The sequence below is a fragment of the Typopeltis vanoorti genome, chromosome 6, assembly GCF_054136105.1.
Source record: "Typopeltis vanoorti isolate ZY-2024b chromosome 6, IOZ_Tvanoo_1.0, whole genome shotgun sequence".
In the NCBI taxonomy this organism is placed as follows: Eukaryota; Metazoa; Arthropoda; class Arachnida; order Uropygi; family Thelyphonidae; genus Typopeltis; species Typopeltis vanoorti.
Window position 1 is genome coordinate 139,666,759 of NC_143554.1, and position 19,202 is coordinate 139,685,960.

Genomic DNA, 19,202 nt, shown 5'->3' on the forward strand with positions numbered 1-19,202 from the left:
TAATGGGACTAAATGAAAAATATATATATTTTGTATTTAGTTAAAACTCAGATAGATATCTGCATTTAGTTAAAACTCAGATAGATACCTCCTCACATCACTTGTTAAAAGTGATGTGAGGAGGCATGCAGGTATCTATCTGAGTGTGCAGATTTTCTAAAGATTTTCTAGAATAACAATTAAATTATTCAAAACGCAACTTGTTTCATCGGATTGTCCGACTTCTTCAGGCTTGGGAACATAGAAAGTAAATGAACACTATAAGAAACATCGTATCACTATAAAAACAACTATTATAAAATTCAGTTAGCTTTGAACTGTAGCTACAGTCGGTGTTAAAGTTCTATTGTTAGACAGTGCGTACGCCTGATTTCACGAGTGTGCCAATATCGGATAGCAGAGCTGAAAGAGTCCGGTAAATTATAACTAAGGTTATTATTTATGTGATGAGGGTCCATAACAATTTCCTTAGACTCGACTTGCGTCGCTCCACCTCGTCACGGCATATATGAAGGTTTGAATGTCCAGTTTATCTCATGTTGACGACCTTCATCATTTTTTTGTTTACTGAGAACATTACATGGCTTGACAGAGCACTTGCTGTAGTTCATTTCTAGGCAATGTCTCTCTGGTGTTCCTCCAGACGTAGGAGGATGGATTTTTCAGTTTGGCAGAGAGCGAGCGTAGAGAGCGAGCAGTATGGTAAGGAGATATAACCTTTGGGGTTGTCTTGTGTTTCTGAGTTGTTTTGATGGCGGCGGTATAGATGCTTATTAATAGTTTTCGAGGAGAAGCCATTACTTGTGAAGGTTCTTTGTCGATGTTGTAGTTCATTTTTTTTAGCTCTTCATCATCTGACAGTATAGATCTGGCAGGATTTGCTAGAGTTGAGATGATACCCACTTTCTGTGCAAGATAGTGATGTGAGGTGGCATGCAGGTATCTATCTGAGTGTGTAGATTTTCTAAAGATTGAGATTTTAATAGAATCAGATGTCTTGGTAAGTCTTACGTCCATTGAAGGGAAGAGATCCATTTTCTTCAACCGCCATTGTTTGTTTCGTGTCTTGGTGGAAGTTTTTTAAATGATTTAAAAAAGACTGAAGGTTATTGGTGTCATGTTCCCAGATAAGAAATATCTCATCGACAAATCTCAGCCAAAAGTTTGGTTAAAGAGTAGCTGAGGAGATTGCCTTTTGTTCGAAATCTTCAAAAAAGATGTTAGGTAATATAGGAGACAGGGGGCTTCCCATTGATAATCTTGTTTTTTAAAATATGGAGAAACTCTTGAGTTGGAACGTATGTAAAGAGAGCCACCACGTCAAAGCACATCATGATATCTGAAGGCTGGAGTTTTAAATTTTTGATTTTCGAAACGAAATCTGTTGCGTTTTTTTATATATGAAGAAGAATTTCCTGTAAAACATTTTAAAGATGAAGCCAGAAAGTTAGATAAGCTGTAGGTAGGTGAGTCAATACTATCTACAATTGGTCTCAGTGGGCAGTTTTCCTTGTGTATCTTCGGGATACTATATAACCTTGGGATGAGTGGATGTAAAGAGCGAGCGGCAAAGCGTATGTTTCGTAGAAGTTCTGTCCCTTTTTGTAAGAGGTTGTTTGTTTTGTAATGTATCTTCCTCGTTGGATCCCTCTCAATATCCAAGTATGTATGTGACTCTAATAACGCCAAGATTGTTCTATGGTAATCTGTTTTATTTAGCACCACAGTTGCGTTGCCCTTGTCAGCTTGTATAATAACGATGTCTTTGTTATTCTTAAGAATTTTTTGGATAGCCTTTCGCCAAGGGAGATGTTGTCAGATGGGGGTCTAGCATTGTTAATCGCAAGTTTTGCTTCCATGCGAAATAAACTGGCGTCTACGGCAGGAAGTAGTGATGCAGCTTTCTACATCTTACTTAGAAAAATTTCTTTGGGAATAGTTTTAGGCACAAAGACAAAATTAAGACGGTTTTCGAGAATTTGTTCTTCGTTATGATTTAGAAAAAATGACGATTGGTTTATCACTAATTATATATTACATTTCGCTAATATATATATATATGAGCAAATATGTATTTGAAGTGTTTTAATCACTATTATGCATTCGCAAATTTTATTGTTTTCTTATACTTAAAAAAAGGGTTATTTCATAATATAATATCTTGAAAATTTTAGTTTAATATTTACTAAAGTAAAAATATTTCTGAATAATTCAATTTTAGAAGATATTTTCACAATAAGTTAATACACCTTTTAATAACTTAACTAATCTACTCTTATGTGAAATAATAAAAACGTTATACTCTACTCCATCCTATATGCAGATGAAACGGATCTCTCAGCCCTTGTTGGGGAATCGGGCGAATCTAGGACAGTATCTCTTCACTGGAGAAATGGTTCTCGGATTGCAGGATCCAAATAATCTCCTATAAAAGTTCAGCCATATTATTTTCTAGAAGGAAAGTCCCATCAAAGATGATATCCAGCTGTTTGGAGAATAGATTCCATGGCAGACAGAAACCAAATATCTCGGAGTACAACTAGACAAGAAACTCCGATTTAACAGCCACATCAAACATTAGTTTCAAGGCATCCAAGCTGTAGCTCAACTTTACCCAGTTATCAATCACAGCACTGAACTAGACACACAACAAACAAAACAAGTTACTATTATATCTGATGGTGATGCGCCCTGTAATTACTTACACCTCCCCAGCATGGAGCCATATCTCAAAATCAGATATTCTAAAACTGAAACGAATGCAAAACAAGTGTCTTCGGATGATTCTAGACGCCCCATCGTTTATAATACACATCCAGATCCATCGAGAGAACAGAACTCCATGCATCTTCTCCATTCTTCATGATCTAGTTGAAAATATCTTCACCAAGGCAAGCATGCACCCAAACCCACTAAACAGACAAGTCCAACTACATTGAAGCAGTCTACTGCAAGCACAAAAGACCCATTCTACTCCCAGCTGAACAATAGCTAACCAACCCTAAAGTTCCAGAGTAAAGTTCAAAACCATCCCATTCACAAATTTCTGTACTTAGACAAAGTGGATATGAAAAGCATATTTGTTTCACCCATCTGGCTAGTAACGTTGTTGGTTGTTTTACTTTATTACTTCGTACAGAAATTAAGTGATTTCTGGATATATGTATTACAATTCATTCGGATCCAGATCCCATTGATGTGGTTTTTCCATGGATGTGGACTAGCCGGATTTAATCTATCATTCAATGTAATATTATTTTTATTCTGAAAAATATATTCACCATCACTTATTTCTACTAATAATATATATATATATATATATATATTATTATTATTATATATATATATATATTATTATTATTATTATTATTATTATATATACATATATATATATATATATATATATTATTTTCAAACTTACCAGATATGTGCTGAGAGCTTTAAATTCTCAATTTTTAGAAAGCCTGCTCATACTGATACCTTCATGCTTCCTCCCATCACTATCCCCCACAAAAATGTGGTATTATTTCAACTTTAGCTCACCGAGCCAAATCATTACTTACAGAAGAAACAGAAATTGATAATGAACTCCGTTTTCTTAAAAAAACGTTTATTAACAATGGTTTCTCTCCAAATAAAATTGACAAATTTCTTTCCCCAGGCACTCAACTACTTCTGAAGATCCATCTTCCCTAAGAGCCTTCATCTCCTTCCCTTACATCAGCTCACTTTCACCAAAACAGGCCAAGATTCTCAAGAAATTTAACTTCGAAACGTGCTTCACTACGCTTCCAAAACTTCGTTCATTACTTAGCAAACATAAACAGAAACATCTTCCTACTCAGTTTCCAGGAGTGTACAAGATGATTTTTTGTGATTGTGGAAAGCCATTCTATGGACAGACTGCTAAATCCATCCTTCTACTTTTGGATAAACAGCGTAGAGATATCTCCTATAACAGGACTAGAGCTAGCGCTCTCTCTAGCCACGTTCTCTTTTCAGCTAACTCAGACGAAGGCCGCCAGCACATTATAAACTGGACTCAAACTTCTAACATCCATGTGTGCTACGATTAAATCGAAAGAAAGATTGTTGAATCTAGGGAATTTTCTCTAGATTCCTCTCATATCAACAACAGCCTGAGTTACAATCTCTCTGACACACACGTTGCTTCTGTTCAGTACTTGCGCACTCGCGACAGCGCGTAGTATTCTTTTGTTTGGAACTCATACTTGCATTTTTTTCAAACACGCTACTGTCTTTTTATACTTGTTCTCTTAGTACAATTTTAAGTCTCTGTAATTTTTATATACTTCTTTGATTGTGATACCTGAGGATGTTCATGTAACGAAGCTAGTAAACTAGTAGTATCTTTTTTAAATATATCTTGTCATCTTTTTATCTCTCGGTAACACAGTCATTAAACCTTTATATATATATATATATATATATATATATATATATATATATATATATATATATATATATATATATATATATATATATATATATATGGAGTTAGGGCACGCTAGGTTTTATACGTTTTCCGGTTTGTTTCCTCGAAACATATCACATAAAACAAGAAACCTGTTTTTATTAATTTTATCCACTAGTTTCCTGAAATTGCTTTTGTTTCTCATCATCAAGTCAATTACGGGAATAAACTAAAAATCAAGTAATAACAGTTAACAACAGTTGCGAAAATATTTGAACATGATTACAAAATGGAAAGGTTGCTTTCGTTGTTACTCTGGCTTTTCCATCTTGGGTTGATGTACACTAATAGTGTGTTGTGATGAATTAATGAAGAAAAACGTGATATGAAATTGTGAAAATATCATTAGTTTGTTTTTTTGCTGTTGTTGTTGCATTGGAATGTCATCATTTCAGCTAATCCTTTCAACTCTCCCATAAAAAACGGTAATCTCTGCGGATCATTCTTGTTTCTATCTGTTGCATGTGCTGCCTGATTGGTGTTTTCTTTCATTCTCAACATCTTCGTCTTAGTATCTTCCATAATGTTTTGCATTATGGGAGATCCTTGAGGACATGTATAATGCTATGCAATAAGGGAAGGGCCACTACCCAGAACGGTTTCGACCTTTATTGAGGTCTCGTCAGTGAGAGCCAAACCCAGAAGTGCTGATACTAAGGCAGAAGCAATGGAAAGGTCATATTTAGTTATACGAGTTGCCAAAAGGAATACCACCTTATTATTAAATTACTCTGGATTTAGAGAAAGATATTGGATGTTTATTTTCCACTTGGTTAGGCTATAATAAATTTAGTTTAATTCTTTATTGAAGTGTGAGGAAATAAATTTGCGCCTGAAGGACTTCGTTTCTTCTGGACTGAGGCAACTCTTAGTAAAGGTAGACCAAGATTTCATCACTACTTGTCTCAGTATCTCCCATAATGCAAAGCACATCTCCTTGTGGACATATACGTAGGCTGTTCAATAAGTAATAAGACTATATTTATACAGAAAAACAGATTACCTTTAATCGTCATCATTTACATGGTCTTTTTCGAAGTAACTACCGTAAGACGCAATGCATTTGTTCCAACGTTGCGTCCACTTCTTAAACACATGTGAGAGTCCGTTTCTTTGAGAGTTCTTTCAAAACCGCCTCCGCAGCTTTTACACATGCTTTGTTGCTTTCGAAATTGCGGCCTCTTAGTGGTTTCTTGAGCTGAGGACACAGCCAGAAATCGCACTGTGCAAGATCAGGACTATATGGAGGGTGTGGTAGGATATCTGTTTTGTTCTTCTGCAAAACGTCCACTACACAACTAGCAATATGTGGCCTTGCATTATCGTGGTGCAATAAAAAGCCATTCTTCAGCAGTGGACGCTTCCTTTTGACGTGCTTGATGATAATCGCTGCTGTGCTGATCATTGTCTCTGTGATAGATGTTGAACGTCTTCCCTAACGTTCAAGATCTTCCATGTTTTGGCTTCCTTCCTCAGCACGTTCATTGCTAATCACGCGATATCGCGTGATGTGAGTTCTCGTCGGGTGGCCGGTCGCGCGTTATCGCGTGGGCGTCGTTAACTAAATAAAAAAATTAAAAAATTTGGCCACCACACCAAATTCCAATTTTCAGCTGTGCAATGAAAACGATATCGCCATCACGCGATATCGCGCGATGCCAGTTCTCACCGAGTGGCCGATCCCTCGTTATCGCGTGGGCGTCGTTTACTAAATAAAAAAATAAAAACAATTTGGCCACCCCACGACATTCCAATTTTCAGCTTGGCAATGAACGTGTTAAAAGTTTTATGCCAGCGAAAAACACTTGCCCTCGGCATTACTTCATCGTGGAAAGCTTCGCTTATCATGTTAAAAGTGTCCGATGCCGATTTTTGCGAACGCACACAAAATTTAATCGCATAACGATGTTCCAAGGACACTTCCATTTCGAAGACTGGTCGCACCTCTAAGGCGCGCCGATGAGCATTTGCGTTTAGTCACGTGACACTCTGACACATTAGCCGGTATACGCCATCTATCAACCTCTTTTGTTAATACAGACAGCAACATTTCTTTATTCCACAGAAATTAATATTGTGATGAGTGGTTTCGCCACAGTAAAATTAGTCTTATTACTTAATGAACAGCCCACATATAATGCTATGCATTAAGGGAAGAGCCTACCCAGAGCCGTTTCGACCTTTATTAAGGTCTCGTTAGTGAGAGCCAGACCCATATTTACCTAAACGACTTGGCAAAAGTTGTACCACTTTATCACTTCCAACATCTTTCTCTAAATCCAGAGTAATTTAATACGTAAATATGACCTCTTTACTGCTGCTGCCTTACTATGACCACTTCTCGGTCTGGCTCCCACTAACGAGACCTCAATAAATGTCAAAACCGGTCTGGGTAGTGGTCCTTTCCTTAATGTATAGCATTATACATCTCCGCAAGGAGATGTGCATTACATTATGCGAGATACTGAGACAAGGAGTGATGAGAGCTTGGTCCACCTTTTCTAAGAGTTGCCTCAGTTCAGAAGATACTTCAGGCGTAAACGTTGTTTGCTCACACTTGGATAAAGGATTAAAATAAAATTATTATGGTCTAATCAAGTGGAAACTAAACTTCAAACATATTTCTCTAAATCCAGCGTAATTTAATAATAAGATGGTACACATTTTGGCAACTCGTATAGGTAAATATCATCTCTCCATTGCTTCTGTCTTAGTATCACCGCTTCTGGGTCTGGTTCCCAATGACGAGACCCAAATAAAGGTAGAAACCGGTCGTTAGTGGCCCTACCCTTAATGCATTGCATTATAGATGTCCGCAAGGAGATGTGCTTTGCATTATGGGAGATACTGAGACATGGAATAATGAGAGCTTGGCCACCTTTACTACGAGTTGCCTCACTCCTGAAGATACTTCAGTCGCAAACTTTGTTTGTTCCCACTTGGATAAAATATTAAACTAAATAAGCTACATTTATTATAGTCTAATCAAGAGGAAAATAAACTTCCAACAATAAAGGATTAGATCGGAAAATTGAAAGAAGAAAGAGACAATCATATATAGAGAAAGCAGGAAAAGAGATGTGCAAAAAAAGTAAAGAATTGGATAAAGAGGTGTAAACGAAATAGACCAAGAAAAAGGTGGCTGGATGGTCTTTATAAACAGAGGCACAATAAACATTTGCCATTATTAGTAAAAAGAAGAATCATCATCACCAGAAGAAGGATTACGCCTGGCTAATTATTAGAATTAAAACTTGACCTATTGATTTTTTTCCGCGATTAAAAAATGAACATCGAGCATTTCTGGTGTTTTTGAAATTTCTATATGAGACTAAAATATTTAAATGAAGGCTGGCTTGCCTTCAGTTACATTATTTTGTACAATTTTGTATTAAATTTGCAGTTTCTTTCAATCGCACCTTTTACGGTTCACAGTTTGAGAAGTACATAGAAATCTGTCATTTATAGAAAAAAAAAATGAATGAGCCATCTGAAACCTGTAAAATTCGTTTCATTAACTCTTCCATTTGTATTTTTTGGAAATCTGTTTGACATTCTGAAAAGAAGGTTTGAGATGTTGGTGTAAGAATATTTCCTTATGAATCTTGGGAATCTAATACATCACTTGAGAACTAGACGCACAGGACACATAGCACAGCTCAAGTGACATGCGCTATATTTGGTCATGAAGACATGGTTTCCGTTGTATGTCTCATCCCCTCCCCTTTGACTTTAGGTGCAGTGTGAGAGAGAGACACCCTTCAAGGTCCTGCCAAACATATTTAGAGACCTACAACGTTATTTATTTCGATAGTACGTCGGATAAGAATGGTGGTATCACAAGTTTGTCGCCAGTTAATGCACGTCCCAACTGTCAGTAATGAGAGTAAAGCATATAGATCGGGATCTTGGCATTGCCTTTGAAAATTTAATAAACTCATCCCTAAGTGTAAATAATTCTATACAAAACACAACTCACTTTGCTACTGATGATAAAATAATATCGTTACAGAAGAACGAGAGAGAGAGAGAGAGACGTTTCATTGTATGAATTTTCATCTCGTTATTAAAAACGTGGTCGTTGTGGGCGTCTTATTGGTGCCTTACTTTAAACGAAGGGTGTGTTAAAGTACACAGCTCCGCTCTCTGGAACTGTGTTGAACAGCGATTCTTGCAACCGTCGTATACTACGGTTGTGAACACTAGGCAGCAGCACAGGATGTCTTTATTGAGCAATTTTATGCGTGATATTCGCACTGCATCTGGAAAAATATATTCGAATATTTCTTCTTCTCCGTTTTTCGACGTCTTTCGTGCAATTGCTCGAACGAACGCTTTCTTTGGAGTCTATGTAGCTCGTGGTCTCAGATCTAACGAAGCACATTACTTACATTTCAAGAAATGTGATTTCTTAGTGGGATATATGATATGCTGCATATTCTTGTCCATAGCATATCCGTTATACCGCATTACAGAACAGCATTCTGTTAAAGAGAATATCCTTGGTATTAACATCCTTCCAAAAATCATGTTGTACTCATCTGTGATGATAAATGCAGAGTTCTGTAGAGTCAATTTCTATTTTCACGGTTCCGATTTCGTACAGTTAGTCAAAATTGTTGTCGCATAGAGCAAGAAATGAAGTTCACAAAGGAATATCATCGTTCTATGATGGTTTTTAAAACCATTTCAATTTTAATCGTGTTTGTCTGTGTTGTAACACACCTTTGCTAGATTTATATTTCGATATTATTTATTATTTCTCTAATAGCAGCGAGGTTTTGATGAATTTTATACGCACTTTAGTATTTATCTGTTCTAACTTAATTCCAAAAATTGTTATCCCAATATGGATGATGATGTTTGCAATTTTCTTTCGTTTCTGTTTTAACTCAGTTATCTCTTCTTTGATCCACTTACAGAACGGAGTATTTTCTCTTAACGATTTTTGCCAACAGATGCAAACAGAACGCCTGCATTACATGGATTGCTACTCTCTCGTGAATCGACTTGATTTGGTTTTCTCACCAACGATATTCGTCTTTTACGGAGCGCAAAGTGTAGGATGCTGTATTTCCTTAAATTTGGCATATGGAGAACTCATCAGTGCAAAACGAAACACTCTTATGATGGTGATGTATCTGTTTTTTGTTTCAGTTAGTTTCGTTACTGGAAATGATTCTGCCAGCGATTGCAATAGAAAATGCCATAAAAGAAGTAAGCGAGACATTCGATTTTGGTGTTGTTTTTGCGTATATGCTAGTTATACTTAATAGAACATTGCATATTCCTTCTCTTTCTCTCTCTGTTACATTATTTATTATTGAAAGTATTCGTTTTCTTTAATTTTTAAAAATAAATTATAAATTTATACTGTTCGATCACAGATGTGAGACCCCTCGACGCTTCTGCGCATATCAGAAGAATGCGAATTCATTCCGATAATAGAGGGATCAGTGCGTGTCGTGGGATGAGTGCTTATTATTACCCTTCTGAAAATTAGCTTTTCTTTTTACAAAAATTCTAGTTTTTAAAGTGGTAGGAATTTTGCTTGTGCAACTGTTGGAAAAGTTTATGTCTAAAGCACGTGATTTCGCGTGTTGGTGACGAATGCGTACATCGATTTATTAATCCTTTATCCTCTTCAATATGAATCGACTCTTCTTGGCACACTGCCAGACGGCTCTCTCTTCTGTGGTTGCACATTATTTATCATAAATTACACAAGAATATAACTTATCTGAATATTATTTAAACTGCCTTCTTTGTATGTGTTCTTTAAAAAAAAAAAAACTATCCACAGTTCCAAGATAGAAAACAAAATGGAAAACAATTCTAGAATGCAAAGAACTATAAATTATATACTGTACACTGTTTGAAAGGAGTCAAAAGTCAAAATCCATGGGCAAGTTGCATCGTGCCATGTAACAGGTCACGTGTTTGTATCTAGGATGAATTTTAAGAATATCATGCTCCCAACTCAGTTTAACTGTGTATAGGTGTAATGGTGCTAGTATGGAACTGATAGAGTTTAAAAAAGGGTTAGTGATAGCATGCTATGTTGCAAATCTATCAATTCGGAAAATTGTGGAAAAATTTGATCATTTCAGATCAACAATCAGTGATACCATACATAGAGGTCAACTGCAGTACTACCAGCAGTGGTAGACCCAACACACTGATCGAACGTTAGCGGAGGATGGTACGAAGGATATTAAGTAAAGCCAACATCCGTCGATCCACACGTTGATTGTAGTATTCTGGTCTTCGACTCGAATACGAATCTGCAGAAAAGTATATGGACCGAGGCGCTCAACATGAGTTTCCCTGGTATGACAGCAATATTCAAGATAACCAGTAACAAGCAGCGTCGTCTTCCTTTTTTGCTGGTCTGGCTTCGGACTTCTGTTTATGGTGCTACGAACACTGAACTCGGTGAGTTATCTAAACATTCTACACAATGCAATTAAATGCAATTGCTTCCTAATTTGTGGCGTTCCTACGCAATGACTATTGATCTGACCACCTAGAAAATGTTCCCGTATTATAAGGCTGCTGCTGTAACTGCATAATTTGTGAACATGAACGTCACCACACTTGACTGGTCTCCACAGAGCCCTGACTCCAACCCTGGTAAACATCTGTGTGATAAACTAGAGCTACTGGTGAGGTCAAGGGTAGTCAGACTAGGACGTCATTACATGCCTACAGAAAGACTCATTCAAAATTCCCACTGATCGTTATCCAGGTCAGTATCGCTTGTGGACTGTATGCCCGTAGGAATCTGCAGTCATTATAGGCAGCGAAAGGAAGTTCTACATGTTATTAAGGTGAGCCCCAATGCTGTTTGTTCCTCACACTATGGTGTCCGTTAACTTCCGTCCAAGTAATACGTTAATTTTAGTTTATTACAATACCACCTGCGAATGGTGCAAGAATATAAACAAATGTGATAATGTGGGTGCATTTAATATTAGTATACCATTTACTAAATACATTAATTACATTCAATTATATTACGTCTATGCTGTGATTAACTCCTGTTAATTAGAGCATAAATAAGCGACAGTATACTACAAATTTCATCAGAAATATCGTAGAAACGTATTTCTAGACAACTCTCCCGTACATGTAGAAAAAGGACAGTTGCACACGAATATAGACTTATTTTTTAATTTCTCTTTTTTCCAAGTTTCTAGTATTTTTTTAATTTTTTCATTTGATTATTTAGGATTAAGCCTGGAAATCTGATAATCTATACTCTCTTCCATAGCTGCATTGAGTAAAAGTGAGGAACTGCTGTTACTTCCATGCACTGGAATTATAGTAATTTAAAATTTCTCTCATGCAATAAATTTTTTGTATTTATCAAGTCAAAAAACAAAAGTCCACATTACCTATAGCACATTAGTGCCGTGTGTAGGCAAGAGGAATATAAGAAAGGAGTACTCTGTTCACATTTTGCTTAAAGAGCTCAGGGTTGTAATCTTTGGAGAAGGCAGAGTCAGGGAGACTGTTCCAAACGACAGAAGTTGAGAGAATGGAAGACGCAATGAATTAGGTCCGGTAAGGTTTAAGATGCTCTCTAAGAGGATGTTATTTATAAGTGACTTTGTATTAATGATTTTGGAAGAGTGTATAGGAATAATAATGGCCAATTCAGCAGAACACTGTCCATGAAAATATCTGTATAAGTGGCATAAGGAAGAAACTGAGCGTCTGTAAAAGAGAGATTCGAGTGGGTATGTGAGAGAGTGATCATTAATTTGCCCGTTTGCCCTCTTCTGCACAGAATCGAGCAATCGTAGAGAGAAGTTTGATGCACCACCACCACCCCAAATAGGGGAGCAATATTCCATGGCTAGATGGATTTGGTCTTTGTATAGAGTTAGCAGTTGTCAAAGGGAGAAGTGGTTTTTGGATGAATAAGTACACCAAGTTTTTTGGCAGCTGTGGAAGTTACAGTTGAAATGTGGTTGTCCCGGAAAAGATGGGAGGTAGCAGTTCGGTCCGAGTATAGAAATGATAGTGTTTGGATATCCTAGTATTATTGAAGGCAAGGGCTGAGGGATGTGAGCGCTTTCCTGAGAGAGATCAGAACAGGACTGAGTTTTGTGGCATTGAAGTTTACAAGGTTCGCCATCCCCACTGGGATATAGCTAGGTGATCTGAGTACAGGTTGCTGGTCATGGTAGATCTTGAGGAATCTAATACTTGACCACTACAAGGTTTTTCAAATGAAAAGTAGGAATGGTGTATGCTGTCATCAGCAAAGCTGTGGATAGAATTAGAAGTCTGTGAGAGCAGGTCTTTTATATGAAAGAGGAAGAAAGTGGGTGAAAGAACAGAACTCTAGGGTATTTCTGCATTGTTGGGGAAATCTGTGGAGAATAAACTGTTCACTATGACACGTATTGAGCGACCAGTGAAAACGTTTGCGATCCAGTTGCAGAGTAAGGAAGGCAGAACACAGGATAGCAATTAGTTAAGTAAGCCCCTGCTCCAAACGCGATCAAATGCCTTTGAAATGTGAGTTTCTTTAAATTTCTCCATGGCTTCAATCCAGAGGTGGGTGGTTAAAGAAAGAAGGTCAGCTGTAGTTCGCGAATGGCGGAATTTAAACTGCTGGTCACTGATTAGTTGATATGATCTATGTGGGTCAATAGTCTCTTGTTGATTGCATTCTCTATAATTTTAGAGAGAACGGAAGTGACACATCAGTTGGACGTTAGTTCGTTGGTTAACTTTTATCACCTTTCTTTAGGATTAATGTGGATCTACTTCCAAGTTGTATGGCAGATGCCAGTTGAATAGAATAGATTGAATAGGCGATAGAGTATAGGTGTTATTTCTGGGGAATAATTTTTAACACAATAGGTGGGACACCATCAATATCAGATAATTTGTGTTCAATTTATTAAGGATTCTTCGGATTTCTATTTTGTCGGAAGACTGTGGACGACATGATATGATTCGTTCTTCGTAGTTGGACGAAATTTTGTCCAGGTTAATCATGCAGGAGGTTTGAAGGGAAGAGTGGTGCCAGTAATTTGCCATTGTCTTTAGGTGAGGTAATTACAGTACCATCCGATTCTGAGAGTGATGAAACCTGGGTGGACATAAGTTGCGTGAAATGGCGTTAACAAGGGACAAAAACGCTCGACTGCTATTTGGGAAAAAGGCTAATTTACAGCATTTGGCCCTTTCATAGTCTGATGTGGACTTGGCGATGATTATTTTAAAATGTTTACGAACAGTAGTGTACGCAGAGTGGACAGGTGGAGTTGGCACACTTTTTTTGAGAACCAAGGCTTGATTGTTTGTTGAATACAATCTGTCCAAAAATAGAATTCTTCATTTTGATTCCTATGTGTGATTTCATACATTTTAAGTTGATTAATTAACATTGGAATTTAATTAACATCTAAAAATATTTTAAATTTGGCTTTCGTAATTTTTAAGATCAACTCGCTGGTCATCTTGTATATAATTTCCGACATGCAACAGACAGCAACATTTGCTAGCAGCAGAATTAAACGGAAGGAATCTCACAGGAAATCTTCCGGGAAACAATCCAGTTAGTGGAATAGGTTGGCAAGAATTTCTGTTACTCTTTATTAGCTGAAATACTTCTTACAGAAGAACATGAGCAATACGCTTTCATGGTTTTAAATTTATCTTGCATGAACGGTATCTAGATTTTCTTTCCTTTTAAAGTTAAAATGTTCATAATAAAATAGCAAATAAATAATAAAATAAAATATGCTTCACGATTCTCTTTTATTAACGTTTTTTTGTGTAAAATTCTGTCCTCAGGTTAAGGAAATTCAACGGCTTGCAGAAATGAATCTTCAACCTCTAAGAGCTGCTGACTGCGAACAGGTTTGTAAACCATTCTTCCATGTGGATTTATTCCATTTGTTCCAAGTATGTTGATGTGCATTTCTAATTGCATTGGAGTCACATAAACAGTCTAATTTTCTATCCAAACACATTTTAGCACAGAACCACCATACAGAAGATCAAAGATCAAGAAGATTGCACATTGGATTCCATTTTGATGGAAACTTCGGTGTTTGAATTTCTTTCACGAAGTAAACACCTTTATACCTGGGGTTTTCTAGGGACGTTGAGTTACAAAGTCTGAAACTGTGCAGGGTAGGTCTTTATTCCCGAAACCTCGGGTGATTCAGTTCGCATAGAGGTAAAACGACCAGAAAAACACGTTCCATTATCAGACATTATACGCTTCATTCATAGAATTTGGTCTTTCGGTTGTAATTCGAAATGATATGAAAAGAATTGCAAAGTGACACACAAATAATTACCTTTCCAATTCACAGCACTAAAATTATTATTATTAGTATTAGAGTTGAGCAATATGTTGACTAAAACTACTAAGAAAAATCATAAATTAGCAACATTGATCACAACGCTTTGCACTCCTTTTTTTTTCATACGGATTTCATCTCATCATTTTTCTTTTGTATTACAATTAATTGTTTTATTAGTACCAGTCTCACATGTTTATCCATGGGAACAGTTTATTATAACTGTCTTTCGGAATTTATTTATAAATATAATGCGCTCTCTCAGGGGAACCTGTAACCCCTCGGGCCGTAAGGGGCAACGTCTTGATTGTAAGGGAAGCGGCACTCCATGGACTCTTAGCTGGATCTATCCGCTCCTTCTTCCTTTGAGGAAGATCCACTTATTTTAATCTTTTCTATAAGTCCTTATCAGTCAACTCTTCTTACTTTATGACCCTTATGCTATTAGAGTACTTGAGGGCCACGGGGTCTTTTCATTTCTGGCGTTACAACTATGCCCTCTCTATAAACCTTACTATATTTCTTCTATAATCTACTATTTCCCCTTCAATGTACCCTATTCCTCCTATGTGTTTAAATTCGGAAGAAGGCTAGTTCAGAAGCCTTAAGGTAGCAGCCCTACCACTGAACTCTTCCATCGTCAGGGTATAGTCCCCTGACATGGAGAACATAATCCTACTCGTAAGCTGACAGAAAAGGATAATTAGATTGAATCTATGTGAAACGACCATGGAATGGAAAAGGGAAAACAAAAATGGAAACGACAAAATATAATACACATAGCAAACTGGAATGCAAGAGGAATAGCATATAAAGAAATATAATTAGACCAGTTATTAAATGAAAGAAATTTTAAAAAAGGAGTAATCACTGAAACAAAAAATAAATTAAAAGGAACTATGAGAACTGAACATTTTAATGTCATATACAGTGGCGTCGATAGGGACCAAAGAACACAAGCAGGAGTCACGATTTGGATTCATAACTCCCTTTCAAAACGGTTAAAACATTATAAATTATGGAATGAAAGAATAATAGAAGCTAGAATAAAAATATATAGAGGCTATTTAACAATAATTGGTTTATATGCAGAAGAAGGAAGAGAACAGGATAATATTGATTTTTATAATCAGCTACAAAACATATATAATAAAATAAATAAATACCATTACATAATTTTAGCAGGAGACTTGAATGCAAGAATTGGAAACACGAAAATTAATAATAATATAGGAATACATGGAGAACACACTCTAAACAGAAATGGTAAAACATTGATTGACTTTGTAGTTTATAATAACCTAAAAATAATGAATTCCTTCTATAAACATAAAGACATACATCAATATACTTGGGCAGCAAGAGGATGGAAATCAATATTAGATTACTTTATACTAAATGAAAAGACATCAACATTTTAACTAGATGTTAAGTTCACAGAGAATATGAAATAAGCAGCGACCACATCCTTGTTAAAAAAAATTAAGATTACCACCTAAATGGCTACAAGTAACAAGAACAGAAAGAAAAATTGAAACATTTGTTTATGAAACTAGACTATTGAATGACACAAATGTACAATAGCTATATGAACAAAGAATTAACCAATATCTAGATAAAATAAAATAAAATGAAGAAATAGAAATAGAATGGCTTAATATAAAAATGATACTGAATGCAGCAGCAAATGAAAGCTTAGGAAAGACCAAAAAATTCAATTAAAGATAAAACCTGAAGATCTGGGATGATACAATCGAAGAAATAATCAAAAAGAAAAAAGAAGCCTATCACAAATGGTTAAGCAGTAAAAGATTAGAAGATGAAATAGAATATAAATGAATAAGAGCCATAGCTAAAAGTGAAGTCAGAAAAAGACAGCGAATCATGGAATAAATTTGTTTCTAATTTAGAACATGATTTATATAAAATAAGACCCAATGTATATAATATTTTGAAACACCTAAATGCAGATAGCAAAGAAAACATAAAATTAAACACTGAATTGAAATTAGAAGAATTTCTAAATTACTACACATAACGGTGGACAGACAAATATTTTAAAAAAGACAACTGGTAAACAATTAACGAAAATGAAAAGGAAATTACTGAAGAAGAATTAGAAATCAGCCTGAAAGAAACAAGAAACGGAAAGTCACCTGGAGAAGATAAGATAGGTTCACAACTATATAAATACACAGGAACAAGATTCAAAGAAAGACTCTAATTATTTTTGAATAAAATGTACTCAACTGGTATCCCCCCAATAGAATGGAGAAAAGCAATTGTGATTCCTATCTTTAAGAAAGGTAGTAGAGATGACCCGAAAAACTATACAGGTATCAGTATACTAAATTCCTGTTACAAAATATATAGCAGAATCTTAAATAACAAACTAATGAAATATTCCGAAAACTTTATTTTAGAAGTACAGAATGGATTTAGAAAAGGACGATCATGTATAGACCCAGCCTTTTGCCTAAAATTAATAATAGAGAAAAGAGGAGAATACAATTTAGAAACATATATTGCATTTATTGACTTTGAAAAAGCATTTGACAAAGTTAAAAGAAACATATTATTTAACATATTAAAAGAAAGATAAATACCAAATAATATCCTAAAAGCTATCACAAGTATATATGAAAATAATCAAATACAAATAAGATTAAATTACGAGCTATCATATACGAGAGAGATAAACGAAGGAGTCCGACAGGGATGTCCCCTCTCAGCAACTATTTTTAATATCTACTTAAATGAAATAAGAATAAAATGGAATATAAATTTACATCAAGGAATTAAACTTTCTCCTACAGTAAACCTAAACACTCTCCTCTTTGCCGAAGACCAAATAATATTTACAAATTCTGAAGATAACTTACAGAAAGCTATTTTAGATCTAAATGAGATATCCAAAGATTATGGTATGATAATATCAACAGAAAAATCAAAAACTATGGCCATTTAAAGGACAAGATCCAGCAAGAACTAAAATAGCAATAGATAATAAGATCTTAGAACAGATGAATTCATTTAACTTCCTTGGATGTATGATCAAATATAAAAATAAAAGAGATATTAACGTAAAAATTGCAAAATATTTAAAAATAACAGGTGTAATTAACTCTATATTTAAACCAAATCTAGTTCAAAAACAGACCAGGCTAAAAGTATACAATACATTAGCCTTACCGGTCTTAATGTATGGAAGCAAAACCTGGACAATAAAACAAAAAGACAAACAAAGATTAACAACAGCAGAAATGAAGTTTATGTGAAAAACTGCAAAGTATACCCTATTTGATCACAAAAGAAACGAAGATATTATGAAAGAATTAAACCAAGAACCAGTAATAGAAAACATTAAAAATATAAACATAAATGGATGGAACACGTTCAAAGAATGAAAACAGGAAGATTACCAAAACAAGCCTTAAAGTACAAGCCATTAGGAAAAATAAAACCAGGGCGTCCTCTTAAACGATCTTAAACGTCCTCTTAAACGATTCAACGATGACCTCTAAGGCCGGAACAGGCCATGGTAGGCCTAAATCCTTGATACGTATGATGATGATGATATAATGCGCTTCACGTTTCAATACAGTTGGGGTGATTTTCTGTGTAACAGGTGCTCTGTGCAGGAGAATATGTTATGTGCAACACGAAAAATACAAGGTATTAGGTAATTATATTTATTTAATTAAAGCCTTGTCATTCAGACTAAACAGAACAGGCGATCATGAGTAACGAAGATAGTTACATACAGGATAGAATGCGAACTATGGACTAATTTATAAAAGAACTAACAGCTGCGTGATGTTATAAATAAAAGAACGCAATAGTATAACTGAGAGAACATTGCGTTATTAATAATTTTTATCCAAAATAAATAATATACTCGTATATCCAAGATATTAATTCACTTTCGGAAACGAAAATGAGAACAAATTTATATAATGCATTAATATTGATAAACGAATTTTAGATAATCTACTCCTCCGCTCACCAACAGATGATTTAATTATTTCCATTTATCGAAAGCCAGCGTCGCCTGGTTGAACAAGGCCCACGTTGTTTTCGCCAGGGAACCAGTGCGAACACCGAAAAGTCAGCTACCTGAACAAATCCTAAAACACACCCGAACTCAATATCCTCAGAGTTAAAGATCGGTACTGTCAACATAAGAAGCCTGAATGGCAAAGAAATGGAGCTAGCTGAAGAACTAGATAAGTACAAGATCGACATAATAGGGATCTTTCTGAGCAATAAATGCAAAATGTTATATTCAGGAAATGACAATCAAGGAAAAGAAGGAGTGGCCATAGTATTCAACGCAAAATATGAGACTAATCTTCTTGAATGGCAGGCAGTCTCAA